The sequence below is a fragment of the Panthera leo genome, chromosome C2 (assembly GCF_018350215.1).
Source record: "Panthera leo isolate Ple1 chromosome C2, P.leo_Ple1_pat1.1, whole genome shotgun sequence".
Classification (NCBI taxonomy): Eukaryota; Metazoa; Chordata; class Mammalia; order Carnivora; family Felidae; genus Panthera; species Panthera leo.
The window spans coordinates 156792230-156811428 of NC_056687.1; the positions used below are offsets into that span (position 1 = coordinate 156792230).

General features: G+C 48.9%; 2 long non-coding RNA genes across 2 annotated transcripts in view; one reads left to right on the forward strand and one right to left on the reverse strand.

Annotated features, from left to right (window-relative positions):
- Nucleotides 1-13595, reverse strand: part of LOC122198355 — a 28707-nt gene extending 15112 nt beyond the window's left edge. The window contains exons 1-2 of the long non-coding RNA XR_006192950.1: nt 13501-13595; nt 6894-7046 (exon numbers count right to left, since the gene is read on the reverse strand). This is a non-coding gene — a long non-coding RNA (uncharacterized LOC122198355). The remainder of the gene's footprint in view (nt 1-6893; nt 7047-13500) is intronic.
- Nucleotides 13596-13689: 94 nt separating this feature from the next.
- On the forward strand, nt 13690-15929 carry LOC122198354. Its single transcript, XR_006192949.1, has 2 exons — nt 13690-14054; nt 15647-15929. It is a non-coding gene; the product is annotated as an uncharacterized LOC122198354 (long non-coding RNA).
- Nucleotides 15930-19199: the final 3270 nt, after the last annotated feature.

The following is a 19199-nucleotide window of genomic DNA, read 5'->3' on the forward strand; positions in this document are numbered from 1 at the left end:
CGACTGTCAGGAAGGCCCATTTCGCTCCTACTTCCCAGAGCTCTGTAATCAGGTTCTGCCAGCTTCAGGCTTTCCTATGCAACGTCCTTTGCAAAGTATCCCAGACCTCCCACTACACACACACCAAGAAAATGTATGCCCTTGGACAAGAGCAGATAGTTTAAATCATAAGGTCCCTTTACCTCCACTTTCGAAAGATCCTTCCAAATTTAGAATGCAATTAGAAAACTCAGTGACATTCACAACACCCTCTTCGCAGAGAAGTGACCAACATTTCTTGTAGGTCCTCCTACAAATGATCAGCAGAAGTGATGTTCAAGGATTAATAGAAGCCAGTGTTGAATTGGATGCTCAGAAGACTTTTGTTAAAATACTGTATACAGACATTTCAATGTTTATTTATTTTTGACACAGAGAGAGACAGAGCATGAGTGGGGGAGGGACAGAGAGAGAGGGAGGCACAGAATCCGAAGCGGGCTCCAGGCTCCCAGCGGTCAGCACAGAGCCCGACGCGGGGCTCGAACTCACAGACCGCGAGATCATGACCTGAGCCGAAGTCGGACGTTCAACCTACTGAGCCACCCAGGCGCCCCTGTGTACAGACATTTCAAGGGCATAAATTTTAGTTAGAAATCTCTCTGACATAATGTAGCAAGTTTCATTTAAAAGGGGTCAAGCCCTTGTTATTCAGGCTGTAATCCAGTTATTTGTGGGAATTAAAAACAACAGTCTTTGTCTTGCAAATCTCTATAAAATCAGAAATGCATCTCTGGAAACAGACGAAAGCCCACCTATCTACCAATCCCCAAATCTCACATATTCTCAAAATGGTTGTAGGTATTATAAAATACCATAATACTGGGACAAAATCGTTCTGTATTTGAAAAAAGCAAATAGCAATTGCCCTGAAATTCTTAGAAAAACTTACGTATAAAACATTTATATGTTTTCAAACATATATGTTACATGTTTAAAACATTTATCTGCTTGTCCTAAACTGCGGCTCCTCTGCTATTCCCAAATAAACTCATTTTGCTAGTAAAATAACCGGCTATTTTGTTTCTCAGGTCGACACTATACTGTCGATGCAAATTGGACAGACATTTTGGAATCTCTAAAAGTAAGAAAGAGTTTTATTCAAGTCCCAGTTAGGACAGCTGCCCAGGAAAACATGCTCGTCACAGGGAAGAAAGTGCTCTGGAGAAGGAACAGTTTTTACGGGGTGATATGCTCCTTTACAACCTGTAAAAGCTCAGAAGATTATAGATTAGCATCTAGGCAGGAATCATGAGTTTTATCGTAAAGGCATGTAGGGAGCAGGAGCATTGATCAGTATCTCGAGGACAAGGTGGTTTTCTCTTAGGCTGTTCATTCACAAAACAGATGTACAGTGCGTGCACGGCGGGCCATAAATCAGGCTTTTGGTTTGAACAGTTTATATACAGTCATGTTGACTTAGAGGGAAATCTAACCTGGCTTTCCTTGTATATCAGGTCTTTAGAGAGTCTTCCCACCATCAACATTGAACAGCGTCAGAGAGGCAGGATCCAGAGAAGACACGGGATAACTCTGGGCTGAGGAACACACAGGTGCCAGTACCCACAGAGCCCATTACGCTCGCTGCTTTTTGCTGACCTTGGGGTTTGAAGGGAAGTCTCTCCTGGATTTTGAGCTCTTGTCTTTTTGGGTTTTGAGCTCTCTGGCTTTATCTAGGTTCTGTTTTTGTTTTTATGAAGGCATCACCCTTCCTGGTGAGTACTCTTTTGCTTTTCAGTTTGTTGAAGCTTCCTGGTAAGCTACCCATTTTGTTCAAAAGTAGGGAACATATGATTCCAGGTGTTTTAGAACAGCTGTTGGAAAACAGGGCCCCTCAGAGTTAAGACATCATAGGGAGCTCAAAGGCAAGATAGCTTCTACCTGGTCCATGGACCAGATTCTTGTGCCTTTCTGGAAACATGGCTAAACTTTTGGATAATTTGGATTGTCGTGGCCATTCTAGGGAACATTTGTTTTAGAGAAGTACACCTTAAGGGGCACCCTTGAGAGTGATGATTCCAAACCTCTTGGAGACAATGGAATATCTTCTTTGATTGATATGCAGAAGCTTCTAAGAGACTAAAATGAAGATCCCTTCAGCAGGCAAATAAAAAAAAAAAAACAGAATCTTGGGGCGCCTGGGTGGCTCAGTCGGTTAAGCGTCCGACTTCAGCTCAGGTCATGATCTCCCGGTCCGTGAGTTCGAGCCCCGCGTCAGGCTCTGTGCTGACAGCTCGGACCCTGGAGCCCATTTCAGATTCTGTGTCTCCCTCTCCCTCTGCCCCTCCCCTGTTCATACTCTGTCTCTCTCTGTCTCAAAAATAAAATAAAACGTTAAAAAAAATTAAAAAAAAAAAGAATCTTTAAGTAAAAGATTTTGGCCATCTGAGCAGGTAATTTTAACTTAGTCCATCTGCCAGAAAAACAACTTGGATCAGATTATTTTCTTTTGAGTTTTGTACCTGAGACATGACTAAAATTCCTAAATACGGGCTATGAGATCTCTGCGTCTATGCTATATATGGTACAGATATGTGATATTTTTCTACCTCCAGGTGGTATTGCCGAAATTGATTTGTAAAGACATCTAGTTGGCTTTAAGAAAATAAAGCATTTATATAAATCAAAGATACTCTCAGAAATATAGCAACGAATTCAAATGTTTTTCCAGTTCATATGACCTGAGATAATCTCGATAAATAAACACTCGCTTCAGTTTGTTGGTTTGAAAACAACAGGCATGCCTTCTGAGTGGTCAGCCTTAAACAGAATGCAGATAAACAACTTCTTCTTGCTGGGGGTACTAATCCAATAAGCTCTTACTCTTATACTGCAAAATTTGCCAACAGAAGAAATAGGATGATGGTTAGCTGCTTAGTGTGTAATCCAGGTGTATTTGTTCAAAGTAACTAATTTATACAAATAAGACTAGAGTTGATACTAAGTTAAATAATGGATAATCATTGGATACCTAAATCGTATCCAAATAAGGTAAACGTTAACTACTAAACACAAGTATATCTACTTTTGGCTTCATTTTTATAGAGACACAGAAAATACTTGGATTAACAAACATGTTGTATATCACCTTCAAAAAACTGACGTGTATTTGTGATCTACTAGAGTATGCTAATATGTGTCTGGTCGTGCACCACTGTCTTCTTCCTAGTTTTCACTGGGAAGCCAAGGTTATAAACGTTTTAAAAATGGAAAGGCTTGCCCAAACTACAGAACGAGCCCCCCAAAAGTCAGAACACTTCGGGTAATAAGCATCAATGAACTCTGCACCAACAGTGTGCATTAATGCTGACAAAATGCATCAGGCCCCCCTTTGGAAAGTAAGAAACAAGGGACTCGCATGACAGCTTTCTCCTACTGTGGAAAGATTCGCTGTATCTCCTAGTTTCTCAAACCACCATCACAGACCATTGACGAATTATGATTAACATTCATTTCAACAGAAAAGATACATATCACCTGTATCTATACAGATAAATGGATAATGTATCTTCAATTTCATTTAAAATTTGGAATGGATTTATTGTAGGTTGTCCCTATATACATAAAAAATAACTTCATAAAATACAAAAGAGAGTACATGCATGAAATATACTAAAAATGGGAAATACATGTCAGCTTATTAAACTGATTTTAGTTACTTAGATCGTTTTATATATATACAGGCATGTGCTGGACCATAAAATAGACTGTATTTCTCACTGTGGAAATGCTCCTACAGGTTTGAAAGCCACTGCTCTTGTATCACAGTAAATTGAGCAACAGTGGAAAAGGCCACAAAGGACTGTCACCTCTTCTGTGCTGAACACACACAGCAGTAAGTCCTCAAGGCCAGGTTGTCTTCACCCCAGGACAGGCTCACACTTAGTTGCCTGGTCTTTCCAGATTCACAGCCAGGCAGCAAACTGTTGAAAATAACTTCCCTCATTTCTTATAAAGACTTGCAAAGCTGGATGGCAGCTTCAGATATTTCTAGCTCTGCCATCGGTTTATTTTTTTTTTTAACGTTTATTTCTTATTATTTTGAGAGAGAGACAGATAGAGCAGAGAGAGAGAGGGAGACACAGAATCCCAAGTAGGCTCCAGGCTCTGAGCTATCAGCACAGAGCCCAACGCAGGGCTTGAACCCACGAACCGCAAGATCGTGACCTGAGTTCAAGTCGGTCGCTTAGCCAACTGAGGCACCCAGGCACCCCATCTGTCATAAGTTTAGCAGTTGTTGTCCCATTTTGCAAATCTTTATGCTACTTAACTCACAGCAACCCTTTTTAGCAACAACATGGGGATCCTGTTGCCCAGTCTGACAAAGCACTGTCAGGATGACCCTATAGACACCAGCGAATCTCAGACTGTCATTTAAAAAAAGTGCATGGCTTATTTTAACTATCTTATATAAAAGGAGTTTATATTTATTTAATGTAAAGAATAAGCAATTATGCTAACTTCTAAGAGTAAATCTGCAACTATTCTGTAACACCTGCCTTACATCATTTCTTTTCCAGATATGTTTTGTAAGTTTTTTGAAATTGAGAAAATAACATTTAAACTAATAAAGTTGAACAATTCAGCAGAAAATGAATTTCTAAAAATAAAACTACTAGAAATAATGAAAGAAAATGACTACATGAAAAGTAAGGAGAATAGAACGTTGGGCGGGTTGTTTGTTTGGATAAGGAAAAATATGGAAGGACTTTTTGTTTTGTTTTTTGGTAAAGGAAAAAAAGCAATGTTAAGTGCTTAATGTTAAGTGATTACTCCAGAATAAGAAAGGAGAAAGATAGGACAAAACCTAAATAGACAGAGAGAGGTATAGAGGTTTATGGAAAAGGAATCTTGAGAAAGAATGGTCAAATGGGCTAAAAATTAAATTATTATTGTGAGGGTTTTCAAATGAAGCCTTGAGAACAGTAATGTACTTATGCAAAACTAAACCTTAATCATTTCTGTTAAAAAGACAGAGTCTTCTTGGGCTACTGATCTACTTTTTGTAAGATATTGTGAAAGGTTTTGTTTACCTTTTAACGTAATCTATGTAGAGGATGTGCGTGGGAAGGTCAGTTGGCTGAGCGACCGACTCTTGATTTCAGCTCAGGTCATGTTTTCATGGTTGTGAGATCAAGACCCCTGTTGGGTTCCGTGTGCGTGGGGAGCCTGCTTAAGATTCTCTCTCTCCCTCTGCCTCTCCCCCACTCGTGCATGCTCTCTCTCAGAAATACATAAATAAGCAAGTAAATAAATAAATTAACTAATCCATGTAGAAAACAAAGGTTTTGTGTTTTATCAAAATAATCTCGTGTACTTCATATTGTCTTTGTCATCAGGTCCTAGAGTAAACTGAGGCTTCTGGATATAAGAGGGCTAAGTTTTGCTTACAACTATATGACCCTTTCTATTTGCCTTTGACTTCTTTCATCATCATGTTGGTCAAATAGACAATTAAATATTGTTTCTTAATGACCTGGGATCTTATTTGGTCAATTGTCCAATGTCTTTTGATTTTTTTTTTATAAACTCCCCCAAATCAAGTGCCAATTAAAGTCTTTTTGACCTAAAAGTAACTTAAGAATTTCTAGAGGGTTCCTGGAACTTTTTGAAAGATTTGTTCCCTCTCCTAATAAAAAGTATAATATCTCATTATGCTAATTAGGATTGTTTGAGTTGTTAAATTACATGGGAAGTATCGTCAAATAAGAACAGTAGGCTTCTTTTTGTTGTATTTGTGTAGGTATATGTTATGTATTCTAGAAATTATATAAAATTCCCCAAATTCCAATATATTCTGGTATAATGACATCAGTCATAATTTTAATTATCTTGAAATGTTGATAACATTTCAAGGAAATAACCAAATTTCCTTGTCAGTTATATCATAATAAACTCTCATCAGCTCTGTAACTATTCCTTCCCCTTCTCCTTCTCCTTCTCCTTCTCCTTCTCCTTCTCCTTCTCCTTCTCCTTCTTCTTCTTCTTTTAGTAGGCTCCAGGCCCAGCATGAAGCCCAACATGGGGCCTGAACTCATAACCCTGGGATCAAGGCCTGAGTGAGATCAAGAGTTGGACACTTAACCGACTGAGCCACCCAGGGACCCCTAACCTTTGCCATTTTTAAATCTTTTGTCATTTACAATTATTGATTTAAGTGCCTCATCTTCTAAGAGATTCACGAAGAAGCCTTTGACAAGTACTCTAGAACATGGGTTTTGATAAATTTAGGGTCATAATGCTGAACTGGGTAAGAATTTCTAAAACCCTGGAAAACAGACTGCTTTCATGTTTTGTTTTTCAGAGTTAAAAGATCCCCTTTTCTCCTCTTCTTGAAGCTATCTATAACTTACAGCCATTTGGTAAATTGTATCTTTCCAAAAAAGTTTGAAGCATTTATCTTTTTCTCCCTGCCTCATCCTTCCAGAACTCTGAAACTCTTACTATTCTTATTTTTTTGTGACAATGGATGCATTTGTGTAAGTTCAGCAAGAATTTGTTCTCCTTGTAAGAGAGCTCCCTAATGCACCTAGCCCCTGCTTCTCTGATCCACAGTCGATAAAAGAAGATATACATCAATATTGTACAGACCTAACTGCTTCTGTTAAAATGACATTGCTTTAGTAGAACAATCTTTTCACGGCACATATCCAGGAGACAAAGACCTTAAACATCACGCCCTACAACCTACTGGAAAAGACGTCCCCAGAAAGACTTAACTGCTTTGGAAACGCTCGAATAAGGTATTGTTAACCAAACCTTTTGCTGCTAAACTCCAAGCAATAGACTTTTGGATTTACGTGTCATAGCTAAATAAATCACAAAACCCATACTGGACTTGCATACCGACCGCTGACCTTCCAGGAATAGAAGCAGATGACGGCTGAAGGAGAAAGTTTTCCCAAGATGGCCAGCCCAGGCCTGTCTAGTCTTTTCTTGATGCTGTTGCTTCTTACTACCACCCTCTTCTTGTTCTCAGAGAGGCAATGCTCTTAAACACATTTCTCAACCTGTTGAAAGATAGATTAACCATTGGATCTGTCACCAGAAGCTCCAATCTGCTCATGATGTTGGAGACCCCTTGGGCTTACCTGTAACTATGTTCACTTTAGTCCCGGATCTCACTGCTGATTTTACTCATGAACCTATGGACTTTACTTGTAAGGTTAAGTTGTTAAGACTTTCCCCACTCACAGTCATATTAGCTCAACTAAACACCTCCACCTCTGCCAATTTTATGACCCCTCACTTCCCCATCTTTTCCTTACCTAAATACAATCTCTTCCCCTGCACCCAAGGGAAAGACAAATGGGTTTACATCCTCTTGCTGAGGTTTTTCGAAAAGACACCTTTAGGAAGGGATAACCTCTCATACAATGTCACCCCAACATCTCTGACCCATGGCTTAAAGGTATCAATGAATTTACCTAATGAACCTATCAATAACCAGACCTTAGCTGGAGTCCTCTAGGCTCCACCTGGTGTTTGTGGTGGCCAGCACTTCCCAGGGGCATCTGGATGTTTAGATGGCTGGTGAATCAGAGGACAATGCTTACTGGGACAGTTCACTGTCCCTGTTAACATGCATACTGAATCAGAAGTCCCCATTCAGTCCACTCCATTGAACCTCCACGGCTGTCATGAACGGGAGCTTTCAGGAGGCATATGTGACTCCGCGTTTGCCTCCATAAGGAGAGCCTTTCTCACATAGATCAGAATAAATGCCAACAAATGTAAGATCAGAAGTCTCTCCCTAACGTTAGGAGAGCTAGCTCACTCCACAACCAAAGCAGTAAAAGCCCAACAATGATCACTTGACTCACCGGCTACAGTAATTTTGGATAATTGCATAGCCCTTGATTATCTACTGGCCGAACAAGGAGGCATTTGTGCAATAGTGAACACCACCTGCTGCACAAGGATAAATTCCTCCAGGGAAGTAAACAACTAGCTGCATAAAATCAGAGAACAGCACATTGACTACAAAGAATTGCACTTAATGATCTACGGTCCTTTGATCTATTTAGCTGGCTGTCTTCAGGTTGGACTCTTGGTTCAGGACTACCGTGCTAACTGGGTCATTATTCTGCTCCTTATTTTGTATAATCAGTTTAAAACTTTTAACCTGTTGCCTGTCAAATCTCGGCAGAACTCCAGAACACCTCACTCTTGATCCTTAGATCTTGATCAGCTGGGGGAAGTGCAAATGTGAGTAAGGGAACCCTCATTAAAATGGAGCCAGGAAACCCCGGAAGGGGAGCTCTCATCCACGCAGCATTCACTGCACATGGCATAAGCAGCAGGAAGAAGGAAGATAATTCTTATCCTGATAAGGGGGGGGGAGGGGCACTTTTCTCATAGGAATTTCTCTATTGCTTTTAGGAAAAGCAAGATCTCTTCCTGCCCCAACAACAACCATCGCTTTTGGCCAACGAGAAACCACCATATCTTTAAACTGTAGTTGTTCTCCAGCGAACTTTTATTCCAAACAATCCTCCCGAATATCCTCCTAAAACATAATAAAGGATGACCTTCTCTGGGTCTCTTCCACTCGCCTGTGATTTGCCGTCGTTTGCTCGTCCTGAATTTCAATTCCTCTGCTCTTCCCAAATAAACTCGTCTGCCGGTAAAATAAGCGATCTCATTCTTAGGGGTGACATCCCCAAGCGCTGCTTCTCTGGCCCGACCTCTCAAGACCAATGTCTTCTTATAAGTCTGGCAACTCTGAGCTGTACTATACACGCCTGCTCAGTTCACCAGGTTCAGCCAGCCTGAGGCAGGCCCAGCCGGCTATGGTGTGGAGGGAGCCCACCCCCGAAAATCACCCTGAGGTGGCAGCTGCAGACTGGCGAAGATCAGTCCCCACTTGGGCTTGCTGTCTGAAGGGGTCCCAGGCTGCTCTAGCAAACCAGGTACCTCTTACCGGATGATGGATGCCCCAGCCAGCCCCCCTGGCCCTGCCCTGCAAGACAGCCCAGCATCATCCAGTGCCATCTCCAAAGGCAACGTGTGCATTTGTACAGGTTAGGACTCGGATTGAGGCAGATACCTTGTGTCTACGACATCCTGTTCTGTGACACAGCCTCCCTGGCTCTGTGCCCTTTGCCAGGTTCCTGGATCCCTTGAACTGTACTTACTGTGCACGTGGAGTTTGGACCTCTTCGGCCAGCCTGAGGCAGCCGGGACCGTCCAGGCCGGTGGAGCTGGGGCCAAGACACCTGCACAGGCTCTGGCCCAGCCCCCAAATCACCCTGCAGCAGAAGCTGCTAATTGGCCCTCATCGGTCTCTACTCGGACTTGCTGCCCGAAGGGGTCCTGGGCTCCTCCGGCAACAGGGACTCCCAGGTACCTCGTATTTGATAATAGATACCCCAGCCGGTGTGTGCGCAGGTCTGCTAAGGGAGGCCAGTATCCAGCTCTCTCTTCAAGGGGAATATCCGCGTTTGTGTTTGTTAGGTCTTGTAGCGAGGCAGATGCTCGTGTCCCCAAGATCCCGCTGCCGTGACCCGGCCTCTGCCTGTACTTGCCCTGTTCCAGCTGCCTAGCGTCCCTGACCTGCACAGGCCCTTGGGCAGCTGGGGCTCTCTAGGCCTGTGGAGCACGGCTGTGCACCACCACCTGCACGGCCTCCAGGGTGGAGGAAGCCAACCCCCTGACATCCTCTGGAAGCAGCAGCTTTGAAATGGCAACAGCCAGCTCACATTTGGACTGGCTGTCTGATGGGGTCCCGAGCTCCTCCAGCCATCGTGGCTCCCAGGTGTTTCGTGCTGAGGGAATCTCTTGGCTGGTCTGCCCAGTCCTGTCCCCGGAAGGAAGGGCAGATTTCTCCAGCTTTGCCTTCAAAAGGAATAAGCAAATCTGTGTAGGCGAGGGCCTGGAATTAGGCAGATGCGACAGATACCCTGGAGTCTGCTCTTGAGAACTGGCCTCCCCCGTCTCTCACCTAGTTCCGGGTTCCCATGACCCTGAACTGTGCTGCCGGGCCGTGAACACTTCCCCTCTTTCAGCCAGCCTGACGCAGCTGGGGCCCATCAGGCTGGTATAACGGGCTGGAGCCCAAACCCCCGCATAGATGCAGCGTGCAGGGGCCCAGTGTCAAACGTCACAGGAGGCACCACCCGCAAATGGGCTACTCCCAGTCCCCACTTAGATGTGCTGCCTCAGGGGGTCTGGGGCTGCTTCAGCCACCACTGCTCCCAGGAGCCTCTTATTAGATGACAGCCTGGCCAGCCTTCCCTGCCCACTGACCCACAAAGGCAGTCCAGAAACCTAAAGCTCCGCATTCAGGGGGAATACTGCCCATTGGGTCGGTTAGGGCTTGGGGAGCACGCATACACCTTCTCCCTGAGAGCCATACCTCTGCTGATCCTATCAAGACGAGGACACCATGCTAGGTGCCTGGCCACCCTGACATAGGCTGTAAGTACCCACTCAGTTTATCCCGTTCGGCCAATCTGAGGCAGCCGGGACCCTCTCATGGGGTGCAGCTGTGGCCAGCACAATACCAGCGTAGGTTACAGTGTGGAAAGGGACCCAGCCCTGAAAATCACCCTGAGGTGGCAGCTGCAGATGCGTAGCATTCGGCCCCCATGCGGACTGCCGCCTCATGGGGCCCCGGGCCTCTCCGGAAACCAAGCATCCCAGATGTCCCTTGTGGAAGCTCCTCTGTCCTGTCCCCAGCTCCTCTGTTCTGTCTCCAGCAAAACATTTGAAAGCCTTCAAGCTCTGACCTCAGGAGAATCTTCCGTAATGAATACATAGGCCTTGTGATTAGGCCAACACCTCGTACCACGAGGAGACTGATCGCACGGCCAGGCCTCATCCCACGTTGCCGCATTCCAGGTCAGTGCGACTCTGTCCTCAGCAGCTGAACCATGCCAGTACATGACCCGTCGGCTGCCCGAACCCTCCAGACTGTGCAACTAGGGCCCATCCCCACCCCCCAGCATTGCCTCAAGGATGAATACACCCAGAAAACCGCCAGGCTGCCCCTGAACAAAGGGGTCAGCCCCTCTGTGTCCCGAGCTTCTGTAGAAACGAAGCGTCCCAGCTGTCTGTTATTAAAGGACACCAAGGCCAGCTCTCCGGGCCCAGCCCTGGAAGTGCAGTCGACGCTGTTCAAACTCTGCTTCAGAAAGAATATGCACATGTGTAAAAAAAAAAAAAAAAAAGCTTGGAATGATGCAGATGCAACACCCCACACAGCCTCCTCCTGGGACTGTCCTCACCAGACCCTGGTTGTGTCCCAGCGCTCCGCCCCGGAACCGGCAGGTCATGCCCTTAAGTCCTGAGAAGCTTGGGCGGATCCCTAGCCTCCTAGCAGGAGAGATGCCGCCCCTGAAGTTCTTGCTGAGGCAGAAGCTCTCAAAGGGTTACGGTTAGTGTCCATTTGGACCAGCCGCCTGATGGGTCCCTGTGCCCTCCAGCCACCAAGGCTCCCGGGTGTCTCTTATTGAAGGAGGTGCACAGCCAGGCGGCCTGGCCCTACCCTGGCCAGACAGTCCACTTGCCTCCAGCTCTGCCTGCAGGGGCAGTGTGCTCATTCGTGTAGGTAGGGTATGGAAGTAGGCAGATGCACGTGTGCCAAATAGCCCATACCCTTGACCCGGCCTCACCGGTCACTTGCCCTGCTCCGGGTGCCTGGCTGTGCTGCCCTAGAGGCTTGTACATTTGCTTGTTGGACCCTGTCAGCCCTCAAAATGGAGTTAGACTTTAGGGTTTGTGGTTGGCAACTTGTGGACTGAAGAATGGGAGATGGGAACCGTGGGGTCTCGACGCAGATTTCACGCTGGATTTTTGTCTGGTTTGTTGACATATTGAGATTAGAAATGAATAATGATTCCAGGTTCCAAGGCTAGGAGTCCCTTCCAATCTCCTGGGGGTTGCTTTTGCTCTTTATTTCTGAAGACGGTGTGCAGAGGTGAAGTCCAGAGCAAGTAACCAGACCCTACACTCAGGTCCCCTGCACTCTTCAGTGGGAGCGCCTGCCCTCTCTGGTTGTCTGATGTCAGTATTTAGTGCAGCCCTGAGCAAACAAGGGGGAAAGCTGGGTGACTTCCGAAATATCCCTCATGGGAATCTACAGAGAAACTGCAATGTTAACTTTTGAGTTGGGTTTCTTATGCCTTGGTTATTTAAAGCCACCAGAGTTTTCTAATACTGCCCTCCCTGATGCGGCTCTAAGACCTCCTTGACAAAGCGTTTCCATTACAGCTTCTCTTCTAAGAAGAAAAAGAACAGTAGATGATGCTAACAGTCAGCCAGTGAGTCCCTGGGTGACCTTGGGGAGTGATTTGGCTCCCAGGTGCCCAAGGCCAAGGCTAACTGTGGATGCGATGCCTTATGGGTGGGGACTTTAAGCGACTTATCCCCTCTGGTGTGCTTTTTTCTGCTCTGTGGAGGCCAGACAGGACTGCTTCTCCCATAACTGCTGGGCTGTGAGCCGACTCCTCAGGTCTCGCCTCTCTGCAAGCATCATCAGCTGAGAGGTCGGGACTCATGTCGCTGTCTTTGGGTTTCCAAGGGGGGGGCGGGGGGGGTACTACAACTTCATAAGGAAAGTCGTCCCAGTGGTTCCATGAAGGACATATCTGCATTGAGGAAATCACACAAATGCCGACCCTTTTCTGTCTGCTTTCTGCAGCTCACACCCAGGCAGCTCCCAGGCGACCGTTAAATGAAGAGCGATGATGGGTGCACGAGCCTTGTGAAATTGAGCTTGTAAGCCAACATTAATTGCCTTTTCCTTTGCAGTTGGTTAGATGATAGCGGGTCTGTTTTCTCAATGGTATTTTAGAAATAATCAAATGTATTTGAAATCTTTGATCACTTAGCAATAAATAGGTAGGGAGGCAGCCCTGAAACCTGTTGGACACCGTTGTATCAGTCAGTTATCATCGAGGACTTTGGATGTGCTGCCCAGATCCCCTTTTGGGAACGAAGGACTTATTCCCCCAGATGCACAGTGGCGTTCCTAGGGAAGTGCTTCCACGCAGGAAAACTGCCTTGCCCAAGATCACACCCCTTCCTGTGGCAACTGAATGAGACATCTGGTCAACCCAGAGGCATTAAAGGCCGGGATCCCTCGCCCCGACTTGGGACAGCTCCAGAGCTGAGCCTTCATTGGGACCGCATCACAGCTCAGCTCGGCTTCCCCTCCACTCATGTCAGCTTGCTTTCCTTCCCTGCCACAGATGTGGGTCCCAAAGACGCTCCCTAATAAACCTCCCGCACACAGTTCTGTGTCAGCGTCTGCTTCCGGGAGAACCTGGCCTGAGACCGTACTGCCACATGACCTGCCCAACAAACCCATCCAGCTCGGTGGCTTAGAGCAAGCACTTGTCCCTCCTGCTCACGGGCCTGTGGGGCAGCAGGCGCAGCTCTACTCCACGTGCTGGCCATCTGGGCTCTGAGTTTGTTCAGGCCTACTCTGTGTGCCCCTCGTTTGTTCCTAGGGCTACTCACTCTTTCTAGGCCAGACCACCGGAGCGCAGAACCACGAGCAGAAGTACAAGATGCCTCCTAAGGCCTTGACTCAGAACCGGCTCTGTCCCTTTGCCTGCACGGCCACGGTCAAGTGTGACATCGACGGAGCAGCGGAATGGACTCCGCCCACCGTAGCCCACTGTGAGGTCATGCAGACAGGGAGGCAGGCAAGAACTGGGAACAGGAATTCGATCTCCCCCAGTTATTATTCTCTCATTCATCCGCTCACGCGGTGCTTGTTGAATGTGAACCATGTGCCAGGCATGGTTGCAGGTGCTGAGGCTCAAAAGATGGACAGGACAATTTCCCTGCCTTGGGACACTTGCAGTGCAGTGAGAGAGCCAATGAGCAGTGCCCTACAGCCCAGAGTGCTACATGCTGCGACCGGCGTGGGCGCCGCGTCCATGGGGACACAAAGAAAGGGTACCGGGGCGGAGTCTGTTGCTCCCCGACTCCCAGCACCCACACTTCCTTCCAGGTGGCACCCCGAGCTTCTTTGAAAGTTGCCTCTCCACGTAATGACTGAATTGGAGGTACACAGTCTTGGGGGGTTGTAAACCGGGGACGCAGTCCCCCGTTATCATGGGGCCGATCACATGATAGTATATTTCCGGGTCTCTGCTACTTGGCTGAGTGACAGGAGGCCACGGATGGAGCCGACCCGCTTTAGGGACAGCACTCTGCTGGCCACCAGGCCATTCCTGCTGCCCCCGCCCCACATCTGATTCTCCGGCTTCCTGTCCACCCTTGGAGATACATCCCCGTGACAACTTTCCATTTTGCTTATGCCTGCCAGATGGAGTTTCTGCTACTATAACTGAATCCATATCTGAACACAGACTTGGGCAGAGGGAAGGGACAGGAGAACAGCCAAAAAGAGGGGGGCCTATACAGCTTAGCCCTTAGGGATAAGAAAGGGCTGGCAGAGGGGAGGGAAGGGCAGAGGGCCTCCAGGGAGAAGGGGCAGTGGGCACGGAGACCTGCAGGCCGAAGCCTGGCATATGTAGGAAGTACAGGCAGAGGATGAGAAAAAAGTTTCTGTTTATAAAACTGACACCCAGGGCTAATTTGCACGCATGCCAGGGCGCGAGATGGGGGTGGGGGCGCACAGAGTTCTGTGGGGTAAGCTAGCGCGTCCCTCTGCTCTTCAGGAGGTGAGACTGTGCGAGGCCGCGGCCCACCCTCCTCGGCAACTGCAGTCCGTTACTCCCAGTTAGGGAGGTGCATTTATCCGCGTCCGCATTCCCCTGGGGTGCAGCGGGCAAGGATGCAGAAGGCAGAGCTGAAGCCGTAGGAGGCCAGGGGACGGAGGGCACGAGAGTGAGCCTAAACACCAGCACAGGCACCAGAGCAGGCTGGCCGGCAGCCAGGGGGCACCGGGCCTTCGGGGGCGGAGCCGGCGAGGGGCCTGGAACCCAGGTAACGCGGCTGGAAGCGAGGGCTGCAGAGTCGGCAAGGGTAGGGGACCGTCAGGCGTCAGAGGTTCCCGGGGTGGGAGACCCACCAGCCCCCGTTATGCCGAGAGGCAGCAATCGGGGGGGGGGGGGGGGCCGTGCGGCAGTCACAGCCCCGCTTCCTACTCGTCTGGAAAGGCTTTCCCGCGTCCGGGACGCACGTCCTCTGAATCCTGGCCGCACCTGCCGTTGGCTGCCTGCTGCCCTCTCCTGGCCTGCCGCGGAACTACAACCCCGCCACCTACGCGGGTTCTCGAAAGGATGAACGCAGAGCTGCGGGCGGAGGCAGGCATCCGACCGGAGGCCGTCAGAGCCTGGGGATACTTTTGTTCAGCCACCCCGTTGTACAGAGGAAGGAACTGAGGCCCGTGGAGGGAAATGACTTATTCTGGCTCTCAGGGCCACTTCTGGAGGGCTTGAGTTTCCTAGTCTACAGGCACAGACGATCCCCATGACCCATGCGTACCTCCAAACTGGTGACACAGGGGCCGCCGCTGAGAGAGAACTTACCCTTGGAGATGGCCACAGGTGCCCACATCGGCTGCATGATTTTAGCTGTTTTTTTTTTTTTTTTTTTTTTTTTTTTGTCCCCAACACGCTGGGTTCTGAAGACTCTGAGCCTTGGAAGAAGAATTAACAGAGAAATAGAGACCTGGTTCCTTATCTTTTAGGGAAAGATGTCCAGTCGTGGATACTTCTAGACTCAAGAGATGGAGGCAGAAGGAATTGGACAGAAGCTCCCGAAGAATGTGCTGGTGCTCAGTCCCATGCCTTCAGGCATGGCAGGAGGTTGAGCAGACACCCCATCCACCTGATCCCTCACCACAATCTAGAAACACCTAATTTGTACCGTTACATGAGTGAGATGTATAGCTTTATTGTGTGAAGCCACTAAAGCTTGGGCAGTTATTACAGAACGAAGCGATTCACGAATAAACGATACCAGCCTCGGAATCTCTTAAGATCGCTTTAAGTGCCAGTGGGGAGTAATCGTGGTAACTTCATCAGCCAGTTGTGCAAAGCTAGGCAGCGAGTCAGGGGCGTCCCTGCCCGGGAGCGGGGGGCAAGTAGGGGGAAGTCACGACCTCTGATGTCACGGCTTGCGTATACTGAGGCTTAAGGAGACGCATTACCTTGCACAGTCCGGCACACCCGGACTCAAAGCTGCACTCCCAGAAGGTTTGTAGAGTCCTGGGTGGGGAAGGGCCCCCTTCCATGTCACATTAGAGACCGTGTCAGAACCCCACCCATGTTGCCTCAGGTCCCTCTAGTCTCGCCCCCAAGAGGCAGCACCTGCATCTGTGTCTGGGGGCTGCCTGCAGGCTGCTGGAGTCCGCTGGCCTGTGTGCCTGGCGGGCTGGAGGTGCCTGGCAACTTACACCTTTCCCAGGGCGCCCGCAGGATCGCCAGCGCGGGGCTCTAACCGCCCCAGCTCTCTCCCCATCAAGACAGTCTGGGGGTCACCTACACTGTCTGAGGTTCCTGGTGGAATGGAACCAAGTGGGAGCCTCCATGGGTGATACCCACCCTCGCGTGGCCTCCCTCCTTCTTGGTCCCACCTCCGCACTCCAGGCCTTCCCATGAATGCTTGTCATGGGGAAGGAACCTACCCCCGGATATTTAAGCGGAGCGTACCCACTTCCTTATCTGCAGGGCAAGGAGGGGAAGGCATTTGCCAGAGGTCACACAGAGCAGAGGAGGCCCAGCGCCCAGACATCATCCTCGGCTGCTCCAACAGCAGGTGCCGGTAGGGGGTCTCCACTCCTGCCGTCTTGGCTGTCCCCTGGAATCACTGAGGCAGGAGTGGGAGCTCGAACTTGAAGCAAGCCGCCTGAATCGCCCAGAACAGCCCTCACCTGGACTCCGGGCGCTCCGGTAGGAATCCATCCTGCTAGAATAACGGGTAGCCATTCAACTAACAGACGTTTCTAGAGCATCTGTTTGTGTCGGGTAGTTTTCTGGGTGCTGGAGAGTCAAGGTGAGCAAGACAACCCACACATCTGCCTGTCACAAAGGAGAAGGAGAAAGCAGAAGGCCAGTGCGTGATAACCGCTAAGAGGAGAATCAGGGGTCTGAGAGTGATGGAGGCTGCCGTGTTGGAGAGGAGGTCGGGGCGGCCTCCTGAGGAGGCAATCTGACGGCATGGTTTCTGTGGGTCCCCTCTCCCGTGGCAGGGGAAGGCTGCGCCTAAGCATCAGTGGCGGAGTCAGGGTGGCACCCAGTTGGCACTCGGTGGGCACCGGCCATCTGCCCGGCGGGCCTCCTCCGGGTCCGCGGCTTGTGCAACGTTGCTGTGCCGCCCGGAGGACCGGCTGCGGACAAGGGGCTGCGGCTTCGGACTGCACACGTGGAACCTGTGCCCCCGGAACGGCCTTCCAGCCACCAGAGGACGGCCTGGGAGTTGTCCTCAGCCTCTCAGAGAAGCCATCATCTTGAAAAGGAGAACAGGAGCCACGCAGCAGGTGTTCTCCCCCTGACTTCCGAGAGCACCCCGGCCTGTGTCATGCCGAGGGCAGGGGTTTTCTTGGGCGGTAACTGTGTGACAACCCTTTTGGAAGTCAGCTCATGCTTGCCAGATTTGCAGGCAGGCAGACGTTGGCTCAGTCCCGTGCTGTGTGCTCTTGGGGTCCTCGCAGACCCTCTCTGCGCTCAGACCTGAAAGACGAGTGTCCCAGGCAGAGGGCCCAGCCAGCACAAGGCCTCTAGGGCAGACAGGAGCTTATGTTCAGGGAGCACTTATGCAAAGGGGACGGATGATAAAGGCCCTGTCCTCCTACAGCTGCTCTGAGGGTCGGTGTAACCAGCGACACCTCCCACTTCCCCCTGAGCCACTCATGACCCCAAATGTGGCTCATTGCATTCAGAGGAAGCGGAGGGGACGTGATCCTGAGCAAGCCCAGTGCCTCTCGGGTGGGAAAGACGTGAGGAGCCCCCACCCACCCCAGGCAAGCGTCCCCACCAGACTCCACATTCTCTGCTCTGCTTTAATCCCCACTGAAATTGACCTGGTGTATGTAGGGGGGACTTTTAAAAATACTTATTGGAGGGGGGCGCCTTATACACAGTTAAGTGTCCAACTTCGGCTCAGGTCATGATCCCACGGTTCGTGGGTTCGAGCCCCGCATTGGGCTCTGTGGTGACAGCTCAGAGCCTGGAGCCTGCTTCCGATTCTGTGTCTCCCTCTCTCTCTGCCCCTCCCCCTCTCATGCTCGCTCTCTCTCTCTCTCAAAAACAAACATTTTGAGAGAGAGTGAGCACTCGCACCAGCAAGTGGGGGAGGGGCAGAGAGAGAGAGAGAGAGAGAAAGCGAGGAGAGAGAGAATCCCAAGCAGGCTCTGCCCTGACAGCATAAGCCCAATGCGGGGCTTGAACTCACAAACTGTGAGATCATGACCTGACCCAAAAGACTCGGATGCTTAACTGACTGAGTCACCCAGGCACCCCTAAAAATACCTATTTTTAAGTTTTTATAACAGCAAAGAAAATAAGCCGCCTTTGAGCCCGTCTTCTAGAGATAATCTGCCTAATTCTTGGGTGTATTTCTTTCCCGTCTTTTTTATGACAAATATTTTCACATGGTTGAGAAATCATCATACCTAATGTTTTCCTCCTCCTACCAACTTGTTTATTTTCTTGGTCTGCCACTCCCTGTAAAAGCCACAACATATGGTTCAGGAATTTTCCTCCACCTGGGGTTGGGAACGCATTCAAAAGGACTCTGGCCACTGCCGGCTGAAACGTGTGCTTTATTTTATGAAGCCTGCTACTTCAAATCAGGGGTCATAAAATGGAACACAGTCCAGGGGACAGGTCAGCTCCTATGACAACAAAATTTCCCTTCTCCCGAAGGAACACTAAAACCCCAGCACGGCCCGTCCAGTCCCAAACGCCCACGGGAAGTATGTCTCAAAGCTTTTTCCCTCCTTTTTGCTTTTTTGCACATTTCCAGTTTTCTACAATGAACAGGTACCGCTTCAATAATGAAAAGATTTTTAAAACCCTGCAAGAGAAAAACTAAAATGGACAGAGAGAAGGCAAGGCATTTTATGTGTGGCATAGCCTGCTGTGTTACAGGGTGACCATGGGTGTTCTGTGAAGAATGTTCTGGTGAGGAAGTAAGTTGGGAAACAGTGAGTGAAAGTTAATTGGATTTCTCCCCTTTGAGACTTCTTAGAGCCTTTAGTAACGAGGAATGTTATGACTTTAAAGGGGTGCTGTAGCTGG